At 45.7% G+C, this 12,572-nt stretch overlaps 1 non-coding gene across 1 annotated transcript; it reads left to right on the top strand.

Annotated features, from left to right (window-relative positions):
* The first annotated feature begins 3,283 nt into the window (after positions 1–3,283).
* Positions 3,284–3,407, top strand: LOC130110954 (U6atac minor spliceosomal RNA). Its single transcript, XR_008810138.1, has one exon. It is a non-coding gene; the product is annotated as a U6atac minor spliceosomal RNA (small nuclear RNA).
* The last annotated feature ends 9,165 nt before the right edge of the window (positions 3,408–12,572 follow it).

Here is a 12,572-nt window from a genome sequence, read left to right as displayed (position 1 = left end):
ACTACTCCACCAGAATAGCGAATTCAGATCCTTTTTTGAGAATAAAAACTAATAATAATGTATAAGGGAACTAATAATGGCCGATTCACCTGACCTACGTGTCTTTGGACTGTGGGAGAACATGCATGGAGAGAACATGCAAACTCCACACGGAGGACGACCCGGGACAACCCCCAAGGTTGGACTACCTCGGGGCTCAAACCCAGGGCCTTCTTGCTGTGAGGCAACCGTGCTAACCACTGTGTGTGTGTGTGGGGGGCTGTGTGATGGTCTGACGGCCTGTCCAGGGTGTCTCCCCACCTGCTGCCCAATGACTGCTGGAATAGGCGCCAGCATCCCCGCAACTTTGAGAGCAGGATAAGCGGTTCAGATAATGGATGGATGGATGGAACTAATAATAACTGTATAAGGGAACTAATCCAGAGGGGTACAATTAGTAAACCTGCTTATGTATCTGTTTGAAATAACTTTGGAATAACTTTGGAATAACTTGTAATTGGTATACACTGGGGGAAAAAAACCATAGTTATTACCCAGGAAATTTTTGTTTCAAATAGGGTGTGAGATGTGTCTCTGAAAATATTGTACAAGTGTTATCCTCAGGGCTCAGTTCTTGGCCCTCTACTTTTTTCTCTTTATATTTCACCTCTTGGCCTAATTATACGCAGTCATGGGATAAATTTCCATTGCTATGTGGATGATACTCAGCTGTATGTGCCTATAAGGGATGATCATGCTCAAATGACTAAGTTAAAGGCCTGTTCAGCTGCTGTGAAAAAAATGGATGTCACTACATTTCCTGCTTTTAAATTCGGATAAAACTGAGATGCAGGTCGTTGGCCCTGCTAAACACAGCCAACCATTTGATCAAGTAACAATAACAATCGACAACTCTGTGGTTTCATAAAGTGTGGCAGCCTAAAATCTTGGTGTTGTGTTTGATCCCAGCCTTTCCTTTGATAAGCACATTAAAGAAATCACGAGACTGCCTTTTTTCACTTACGTAACATAGCTAAAATTCAGTCTTGCCTGTCCATGGCTGACACAGAGACTCTAATACATGCATTTGTTTCATCCAGACTTGATTACTGTAATGTTCTGTTCTCAGGTCTGTCACATGCTAGTACTAAAAGACTTCAGATGGTTCAGAATGCTGCAGCTAGAATCCTAACCAAAACTAGGAAATTTGATCATATTACACCAATTCTTGCCTCCCTTCATTGGCTTCCTATCCATGTTAGAGCAGAATTCAAGGTGTTTCTGCTGACTTATAAAATCCCAAATGGACTTGCCCCATCCTACCTGTCTGATCTCCTTAAATAATACATTCCATCTCGAGCTCTTCGTTCTCAAAATGCAGGGCTCCTGTGTGTACCCAAAGTTAAAAAGAAGTCAGCTGGTGGCAGGGCCTTTTCCTATCGGGCTCCGTTCTTGTGGAATAACCTGCCTGCTGCCATCAGACAATGAGAGTCTGCTGAGTCTTTTAAATCCAAACTTAAAACCATCTTTTTGCTTTAACCTATAATTAGTTGCCTTTAAGTTGAGTGCTTCACAACCTGTACTGCATGGTGGGTTGGTTTCTGTCTCAGTGAATTTACCAACCACTGTTCTGCTGACCAGATTATAGATTATAGGTTATAGATTATAGATTATTGACTATTGCAAAATGTTCTCTTCTCTCACATGTCTTTTCTCTCTCTCTGAATGATGTCTTCTCCTTTCTCTTCTCCTGTGTATGTGAATGGTGTGATGTGAGTCTCCCCCATGTGCACGTGTAGTCTGTCCTCCTCCCAGGTCTCCTTAGTGATGGTGGTCGCCACCTGAACACCGCTTGGCATCCCCCTCATCACTTTTTTTTTAATATATCTCATAAATCCATATAATTTTTTTTATCATGTTTCAATGTTATGTCCTTCTCTCACTACGATTTGTGACTAATGTCTTTTCTTGTCTCTTCTCCCATGTATGTGAATGGTGTGATGTGAGTCTCTCTTGTGTGCATGTGGAGTCAGTCCTCCTGTCAGGTCTCCATGGTGATGGTGGTCGCGTAGCTCAGGTCCTAGGCTGTTCCGGTGGCGTCTTGACACCGCTTGGCATCCTCCTCATCATATTCTTCATATATCTTATAATTCCATTATAATTCTGTAATCCTCTTTCAATGTTGTATTCTGTAAATTGTGTTTCATTGTGTACACACAACATCCATTGCATGTCTGTCGATCTTGGGAGAGAGATCCCTCCTCTGTTGCTCTCCCTGAGGTTTCTTCCTATTTTTTCTCCCTGTTAAAGTTTTTAGGGAGTTGTCCCTTATCTGATGAGAGGGTCTGAGGACAGGATGTTGTGTTGCTGTTAAGCCCCCTGAGGCAAATTTGTAATTTGTGATATTGGGCTACACAAATAAAATTGACTTGACTTGACTTACCCAGCTAATTCAGTTATTGTACAATATAGGCTAAATGTTGACCCTCTTTTTTCCTTCTGTCACCACACGGATGAAACAACAACTCGTCTTTTTTGAGACTGTACCTTTAGTCAGGCTTTTTGGTCTGACCTTAATCTTTTTTTTAATCAAACAATTAGATATTTAACTCGAACTCAAAATTGAATTTATTTTATTTGTCTGTTTTTGCTGATGAAATGCCTGTCAAGAAAATTTATGTTATTAATCTAATTTCTTTATTAGAAAAATTCCATATACATGCCAGCAGATTTGCAAAACAGAAACTCAACCTTACTGTCTTCATGTCCTCCTTAAAGTCCTACTTGGACACACTGAAATACTGCACGAACTCTAAAGCTGTGAACACTAGAGCCCTGTATAATGAATGGGTCTGAATTTAATTAATTTATCTTTTGTTTATGTTTACTCTTTAATTTTATTTCTTCGTCTGTTTAAGTAACTTTTTTAAATGTACTATATTATCTGTGCACTACCTCGAGCTTGTGTTGCCTTGTTACCATTGTTGGAATGGTAAACCTGTTGTGATTTTTTTTTTTTTGCAAAATTTCATAAAAGCTAAGACATCTAGAGTATTTTTAATATCAAATTTTATAGCTGATGCCAATGTTAATCTACTAAGTCCTACAAGTCTTCATAGATGTGTGAGGTACTGGAGATCACCTCATCCGGTAGTGGCTTTCGGCATTGCCCTTTAAGCACAGAGATTTGAATGGATTCCTTGAATATTTTAATTATATTGTGCACTGTAGAGCAGTGGTTTCCTAACAGTGTGCCACAAGTCAACTCCAGGTGTGCCTGTGGATTTTGTGACAACCATACATTGTGTTGTATGAAAGGAGAGGTTAGCACCCCCCTTGACAAGGATGTAAGAGGCCTTTGTGGTCTTCCACACATATACACAGTTAAAGCATTGTCACCTACTTCGTGGCATCTCTAACCAAGTTTTGGGGATGGCACGATGGCCCAGTGGTTAGCACTGTTACCTCACAGCAAGGAGGTCCTGGGTTCGAACCCCAGGCCGTCTCAAGTCCTTTCTGTGTGGAGTTTGCATGTTCTCCCCATGTCTGCGTGGGTTTCCTCCGGGTGCTCTGGTTTCCTCCCACCATCAAAAAGACACGCATGTTAGGGTTAATACTCCTGTCTGTGCCCCTGAGCAAGGCAATGGAAAGAAGACCTGGAGTTGGTCCCCAGGCGCTGCAGCTGCCCACTGCTCCTATACAGTAGGATGGGTTAAATGCAGAGAACACATTTTGTTGTAACCTACAATGACAAAATAAAGTGGCTTTCTTATTATTATTATTGCGACATACAACTATAAAAAAAGTTATGAAATAATTTTAAATTGACTCTATCAGTACTTTGTATGCACTCACTTCCCAATACAGAGGCAGTGTGACACACCAAGGCCCTGATTGACACCTCATTTTTTTCCCTTCCTGCACTCCGGGAACTCTGTCTCTGGTTAGCTAGTACTTGTTGCCTCCATTGGTTAGGTTGGTTAAGGTTAGGGTTAGCCAATCAGAGACAGAGTAGGGGCAGGTCTTCCCAGAACACGGGTGGGGGGGAAAAAAGCCTGATTGACAGCCAGTGTGAAGGAGGATAACTTTAAAAAAAGAGAATCCATGATGGGGAAAATTGATCCTCTCTCTCTCTCACTCTCTCTCAAACACACACAGACACACATGCGCGCACACCCCATGTCACCCTGTACTTGTGGGGACCCCTCATTGACTGCATTCATTCCCTCGCTCTTAACCTTAACCATCATAACTACATGCCTAACCTTAACCCTAAACCCGAGTCTTAACCCTAAAATGGACCATTTTCCTCATAGGGACTCATAAAATGTCCCCACAAGGTAGGTGGTTTCAAGTTTTTAGGATAGAAACACACACAGACAGACACACACACACATACATACATACACACACACACACACACACACACACACACACACACACACACAACATACGTGCACAGATTTATGGGCATCTCACTGATACCTATCTACCTATCTATCTATCTATCTATCTATCTATCTAATATAGATATACACCAGTCAGCCAAAACATTAAAACCACCTGCCTATATTTTGTGTCAGTCCCCCTCGTGCCGTCACAACAGCTCTGACCCGTCGAGGCATGGACTCCACAAGACCTCTGAAGGTGTCCTTTGGTATGTGGCACCAGGACGTTAGCAGCAGATCCTTGAGGTCCTGTAAGTTGCAAGATGGGGCTTCTATGGATCGGACTTTTTCTTCCAGCACATCTTACAGACGCTTGATTGGATTGAGATCTGGGGAATTTGGAGGCCAAGGCAACACCTTGAACACGTTGTCATGTTCCTCAAACCATTCCTGAACAGTTTTTGCAGTGTGGCAGGGCGCATTATCCTGAGAGGATACTGAGAGGCCTGAGAGGCCACTGCCATCAGGGAATGCCGTTGCCATGAAGGGGTGTACCTGGTCTGCAATGATGTTTCGGTAGGAGGCACAGGGGTCATCATGGGAACTCTGACTCGTCTGTGGCTACGCAGCCCCATACGCAGAAAGCTGCGATGCCCTGTGTGTTCTGACACCTGTCCATCATAGCCAGCATGAACTTTTTCAACAATTGGAGCTACAGTAGCTGTTCTGTGGGATTGGACCAGACAGGCTAGCCTTCACTGCCCACACGTACCAATGAGCCTTGGGCACCCATGACCCTGCCGCTGGTTCACCAGTTGTCCTTCCTTGGACCACTTTTGATAGGTACTAACTATTGCATACCAGGAACACCCCACAAGACCTGTCGTTTTGGAGATGCTCTGACCCAGTTGTCTAGCCGTCATTATTTGGCCCTTGTCAAATTCACTCAGATCCTTGCGCTTGCCCAATTTTCCGGCTTCCACCACATCAACTTCTGGAACTGACTCTTCACTTGCTGTCCAATTTATCCCACCCCTTGACAGGTGCCACTGTAATGAGATAATCAATGTTATTCACTTACCTGTCAGTGGTCTTAATGTTTTGGCTGATTGATTGTGTGTGTGTGTGTGTGTGTGTGTGTGTGTGTGTGTGTGTGTGTGTGTGTGTGTGTGTGTGTGTGTGACGACCTGGCGGCCTGTCCAGGGTGTCTCCCCGCCTGCCGCCCAATGACTGCTGGGATAGGCTCCAGCATCCCTGCCACCCTGAGAGCAGGATAAGCGGTTTGGATAATGGATAGATGGATGGATGGCCGGACGGACATATATATGTATATCCAGTGATTCAAGTAATTTTTTTGATGGACAGTACAAGCCTGTTTCATGCCATAAGCAATCATCAGCTGTCAATAGAGCTACACGGCATATACACTACCGTTCAAAAGTTTGGGATCACATTGAAATGTCCATATTTTTGAAGGAAAAGCACTGTACTGTTCAATGAAGATAACTTTAAACTAGTCTTAACTTTAAAGAAATACACTCTATACATTGCTAATGTGGTAAATGACTATTCTAGCTGCAAATGTCTGGTTTTTGGTGCAATATCTACATAGGTGTATAGAGGCCCATTTCAAGCAACTATCACTCCAGTGTTCTAATGGTACAATGTGTTTGCTCATTGGCTCAGAAGGCTAATTGATGATTAGAAAACCCTTGTGCAATCATGTTCACACATCTGAAAACAGTTTAGCTCGTTACAGAAGCTACAAAACTGACCTTCCTTTGAGCAGATTGAGTTTCTGGAGCATCACATTTGTGGGGTCAATTAAACGCTCCAAATGGCCAGAAAAAGAGAACTTTCATCTGAAACTCGACAGTCTATTCTTGTTCTTAGAAATGAAGGCTATTCCATGCGAGAAATTGCTAAGAAATTGAAGATTTCCTACACCGGTGTGTACTACTCCCTTCAGAGGACAGCACAAACAGGCTCTAACCAGAGTAGAAAAAGAAGTGGGAGGCCGCGTTGCACAACTGAGCAAGAAGATAAGTACATTAGAGTCTCTAGTTTGAGAAACAGACGCCTCACAGGTCCCCAACTGGCATCTTCATTAAATAGTACCCGCAAAACACCAGTGTCAACATCTACAGTGAAGAGGCGGCTGCGGGATTCTGGGCTTCAGGGCAGAGTGGCAAAGAAAAAGCCATATCTGAGACTGACCAATAAAAGAAAAAGATTAAGATGGGCAAAAGAACACAGACATTGGACAGAGGAAGACTGGAAAAAAGTGTTGTGGACGGATGAATCCAAGTTTGAGGTGTTTGGATCACAAAGAAGAACGTTTGTGAGACGCAGAACAAATGAAAAGATGCTGGAAGAATGCCTGACGCCATCTGTTAAGCATGGTGGAGGTAATGTGATGGTCTGGGGTTGCTTTGGTGCTGGTAAGGTGGGAGATTTGTACAGGGTAAAAGGGATTCTGAATAAGGAAGGCTATCACTCCATTTTGCAACGCCATGCCATACCCAGTGGACAGCGCTTGATTGGAGCCAATTTCATCCTACAACAGGACAATGACCCTAAACACACCTCCAAATTGTGCAAGAACTATTTAGAGCAGAAGCAGGCAGCTGGTATTCTATCGGTAATGGAGTGGCCAGCGCAGTCACCAGATCTGAACCCCATTGAGCTGTTGTGGGAGCAGCTTGACCGTATGGTACGCAAGAAGTGCCCATCCAACCAATCCAACTTGTGGGAGCTGCTTCTGGAAGCGTGGGGTGCAATTTCTCCAGATTACCTCAACAAATTAACAGCTAGAATGCCAAAGGTCTGCAATGCTGTAATTGCTGCAAATGGAGGATTCTTTGACGAAAGCAAAGTTTGATGTAAAAAAAATCTTATTTCAAATACAAATCATTATTTCTAACCTTGTCAATGTCTTGACTCTATTTTCTATTCATTTCACAACATATGGTGGTGAATAAGTGTGACTTTTCATGGAAAACACAAAATTGTTTGGGTGATCCCAAACTTTTGAACGGTAGTGTATATATATATATAAATCCAGCGCACTTTCCCTACCTACCGTTGAATGTTTTTTTTAACAAAGTTATATATATATATATATATATATATATATATATATATATATATATGTGGAAGGGGATCTTTCATCAAGATATGTACAAGCCTTAATCTAATGAAACAGTGCCCTCCCATGGCTTAATTGGGCAATTTACATTCAAACACCCATAGCAGGACCGACTCCTGCAGGTAATTGAATATGTACTTGATTTCTCGGCAGTGAGTGACATTGATGAAGCACGAGGGCGAGAGTTCTCCACCACAATAGAATTACATTCACACAACAACACAATGCACACAAGGAAGGATTGCAATGCTAACTCAGCATTATTTCCCCATTCAGCCGCACAGGAAATAAGATGAGGGGTAGGAAGCATGAGACAGAGAGGGAGAAAAAAAGAAAGAAAGAAAGAAAGAAAGAAAGAAAGAGAAAGTGGCTGGAAGACAGAGAACAAAGACGGTGATGTGTTGTTCGGATGTCGGTGTGTTTGCTTCTCGGTGCTCTCATGAGGCAGACTGAGGAGCGTTGGAGTCGGAGGCAGAGGAGGGCAAAACAATAGCTCGGGCGAGGAGCTCAAACAGGCGGGCGGTCTGTGCAGAGAAGACACACAACCAGCCAGAACACAAGACAACAGCAGAACAACAGCGAGGCTCAGGGACCTCAACACTTGAGTGGGAAAAAAAGGAACATAAGAATTAGAATTAGGGCGGGTAGAAGAAGAGAGAAAAGTAGAAAGACAGAAAGATTGGGAGAGAGAGAGAGAGAGAAATGGAGAATTATGTTTCTTTGTGGATTTCCAAATTTATGCCTTCATTACTGTTTGTGGAGCCAGGGGCTAGATTGGGATTTGAGGGCCGCACAGTCTCATTGAATTATTGATCAGTGGAACCCAGCATAGATAGGAAGTAACACACACACACACACACACACACACACACACACACACACACACACACACACACACACACACACACACACACACACACATATTCTCACCAACAGTATATTTCATGTTCTACTCTTGCTCAACTACAGTTGAAGTGAATAGGGAAGTAGACATCAGGACTGGTACCGGTGTGTGTGTGTGTGTGTGTGTGTGTGTGTGTGTGTGTGTGTGTGTGTGTGTGTGTGTGTGTGTGTGTGTGTGTGTGTGTGTGTGTGTGTGTGTGTGTGTGTGTGTGTGCAAGTTTTTTCATGTGTGTAGCGCCTTGTGCAGGCGCTCAGATGTCAGTTCAGTATGGTTAAATATACACACATTGTGCTACGTGCTCTTGTGAGTAATTGTGTGTCGTTTTCATGAGAGTGTGTCTACAGGTGTGAACTACCCATCCACGTGTGCTGTGTGTGTGTGTGTGTGTGTGTGTGTGTGTGAGAGAGAGAGAGAGAGAGAGAGAGAGAGAGAGAGAGAGAGAGAGAGTGTGCTTTTCATTTAATCCTAATGCTGGGGTCCAGAGGCCCTGGGCTGGGCTGCAGAGTTGCAGGGGTGCCTCCCTGCAGACAGACCTCACGCCCGCTCTGATAGAGATGTCTGCAACATCAAACAGCAGCGCTCCGGCTGGTAGAGGTAGAGAGAGACGGGGGTGAAGGGCGTAGAGGTAGAGAAAGACGGGGGCGAGGGGGGTAGAGGGGCTAGGGGGCACTGGGAAAGATACAACAATCAGAAAGAGAGAGCAAGGGAGGGAAGAGAGAGGGGAGAGAAATAGAGAGCAGATGGCAAAGTGAGAAGAGGAGAGAAAGAGGGGAGAGCGAGAGAGAGAGCAAGGGAGAGGGGGAGGGAAAGAGAAGCGATGATGAAAAGTGAGAGGGAGGTATGAGAAAGCGGAGGGAGCGTTTTAATCAATGATAGACGAGATGGAGGGGAGACAGACAGAGAGAGAGAGGCGAAGAGAGGAGCAGAGCGCAAGGAGAGATAGAGAGAATGATAAAACCTGCTCTGGAATGAGGAATGGAGGTGGGCTGGGAGGGGAAGACAGGTGTCGAGTTGTGATTCACGGTCAGTACTAGAAAAACAGCAACAACCCCAGCAGGTTAACAACAAACCTGCAGTAGTTGGGCACATGTGTGTGTGTGCGCGTGTGCGTGTGTGTGTGTGAAGTCAGCTCAGACTATGGTGCCACTACTATGAAACAGAGGGAGAGAGAGAAAAAAAGGTAGACATGTAATATTCAATACAGGTATCCAAGTGCATCCGTGTGAGTGCGAGTGTGTGTGTGTGTGTGTGTGTGTGTGTGTGTGTGTGTGTGTGTGTGTGCGAGTGTGTGTGTGTGTGTGATAGCATGTGCGAGGCTCTCCCCCATGGCGTTGCGTGGCCGTGCTGTGAGGATGGGATCTTTTATCTTGGCTGACGTCCCAATCAATCAGACAGACACTGATGGAGACCCAGGGTGCCCACACATTTTTCTCCTGTGCTGCGCACACACACACACGCACACACACACGCACACACACACACACACACACACACACGCACGCACACACACACACACACACACACACACACACACACACACACACACACACACACACACACACACACACACACACACCTGGAGTACTTAACCCCTTCCTATCACTTCTTTGTTATACAGCCTCCCTCTTTGTTGGGCGAGTCAGGAGCCAGGTCTTTGTCAATCCCTCACCGTCCATGTTCCCCCCTATGGGAGGCAGCAGGTCTGCCCTCAGCTCATACCCGGCGAGCCGCTGCCGCAGCACACACACACACGTGACATGGGTGGAAAGCGCGCCACGTCCAGGTGTCTCGGCTGCTCAGCAGGCCGGGGACGTGTTTAGACCAGACTCCTCACCAGCTTTGCATGACCCCCTTGTACTCTTGTCGTTTCCCATTGTTCACCAAACGACCAAGTCAGAATGTTCTGATAAGCGTGTCATGACCAGCGAAATGCTTGTTGGGTATCAGGAATGGTGCAATAGCAACTCCCCCAACCCAACCCCCCCATGTTTCAAATTTGGGAAGATGTAGCCCTGCTTACCTGAGACTGGAGCCTACCGAAGCCTCTTCTGTGGGGGTCTCCCTTCCTAAATTGTTCCTCTTCATTCATTCATATGTATATGTATATATGAAGTACTTGGGCTAGTGTTTGCTGATTATGTTCTCAAAAGAAAAAAAATCAATTGATTTGAACGCAAATGCCTATCTTATATCTATATCACCCCTGTTTCACAACAATCCATCTCTCTAACCCGCCACAAAGGCAGCCATTTCACGTGCTATTAGCCTCCTAGGCATCATCACGTATGGTGCGACGGTCTTGACATTACAGTAGCCATACATCAGCCACAACAGGGCTCATTAAGTACCTGGCACCTGCTACCTACAGAGACCAATTAGAATGGAGGAAGTAATGGCATGTCATCTCTCTCTGCCAGGTTTAAACCAATCACAGACCGGCTTTAATCACTATGGCCAGCTCATTAATGAAGAACGGGAAAGTTGAGGTGTAAAAAGGCAACTTAGTTCCTCTTGTGACTGATGACTAATGGACCACTGGGTGGCGGCGGGGTGGTGGTGGTGGTGATGTGAGTTGGGGTGGGGGGGGGGTTTAAAACAACTGGGAATAATTTCTTCAAGGGAACATGTCACAGAATGAATCAGTGCATGTGAACTCCCAGTCCCCTCCTGGTGGCTAAATGTCAGGGGGTTTGCCGTTTCCTGGCCGGTGCTGAAATGAAAGTTTAGAGGGCCTGCCTCTCTCTCTCACCCTCCTGCCCACTCCCCTGTCCTACTCTCTCCATTTCTGCCTTCCACCCATTTCTCCCTCATCCCTCAATGTCGAGCTGCCCGTCTCCCTCTCTCCCTCTCATGGCCTGTCTGTATGTCTTCCTGCCAATTCGTCTCCCCGCCTGTCCTTCTGCCCTCCTCCCCACCTCACTTCTTGCCTTGTATACTTCCCGCCCTCCTCGGCTGCCTGGAATGAATTTGCCCGGCCATGTAGAGCCGTGTCAGAGCGAGGCGAAGCCAGCAATTCATCACCCCACGCTGCCTGCCTGTCACCCTCTACACGAGTGTGTGTGTGTGTGTGTGTGTGTGTGTGTGTGTGTGTGTGTGTGTGTGTGTGTGTGTGTGTGTGTGTGTGTTTGTGTGAGGGAAGGATGGTTGTTCACTTCACTACCATCACTCCCCATAGGACCCTCAACAAGAGTGTGTGTTTGAGAGTAAGAGAGAGAGAGAGAGAGCGGGAGCGTAGAGGTCTTTTGTTTACCTCCTTCACTCTTGACAGGTCCCCGTGGATGGCTGGATGGATGGGAGGATGTAGAAGTAAAAGGAGGGGGCGAGCAAGGGCGAAGCGAAAGGGAACGAGGGACCCCAATTATTAGCGAGTGCAGTGATAGGACGTGTTTAAATCAGGCAGGGCGACCTTTGACCCCGTCGTCCGTCTGCGGGACAGTGAGGTGTGTTGGAAACGGGGCTGCCCCCGGCGGCGATATTATGAACCCTACATAGGCCTCGCCAAAATCCCGTTTCTGGCTTTGTCACGTGTGCGCTACCGTAGCAACGCGAAAATATGTTGTTATGGGGTTAGCGCTCATCAAGGAAACGCTGTACACCCACAATTTAACCTGTCTAAGTTATCCACAATCAACATTAACGTTTTTAACTCAATCTTTGCTTGCTCCACGTTTGAGCATAGGATACTTCACCCCTTACCTCCGTTCTGTTGTTGACAGCCAGCAGTCCAAAATTACAAAAGCAGCCAGCTGTCCAAAATTGCGAAAAATACAAAATTACAAAATTGAAGGTAGCTAACGTTAGCTTTGCTTCGCACCGAGTTGATAGTTGATTGTTTCCTTAGCAACGCAGCGGAAATCCGGCGTCCGTTCGCGAGATTTGGGACAGGGTACGGGATTTTGGCGAGGGCTATGTAGGGTTCATAATATCGCGCCCCGGCGGCGGCAGGGGAAGCTAATGGCGCTGCGCTTTACTGCTCCGCTTTCCCCTTGTCATCGTCTCCTCAGAGCGGTGTAGCCCCGCGGTGCTGCACAGATTAGCCATTAGCCTCCTGTAAATGCACTGCGAGCCCTGCTGAAGCTGTCTCTCAAGACCATTAAGATGCCTGAATTCTCCTACCGAGAGAGAGAGAGAGAGAGAGAGAGAGAGAGAGAGA

The sequence above is a fragment of the Lampris incognitus genome, chromosome 3, assembly GCF_029633865.1.
Source record: "Lampris incognitus isolate fLamInc1 chromosome 3, fLamInc1.hap2, whole genome shotgun sequence".
NCBI classification, from domain to species: Eukaryota; Metazoa; Chordata; class Actinopteri; order Lampriformes; family Lampridae; genus Lampris; species Lampris incognitus.
The sequence above is the reverse complement of the archived record's forward strand: the minus strand, read 5'-3'. Positions and strand labels throughout refer to the sequence as shown.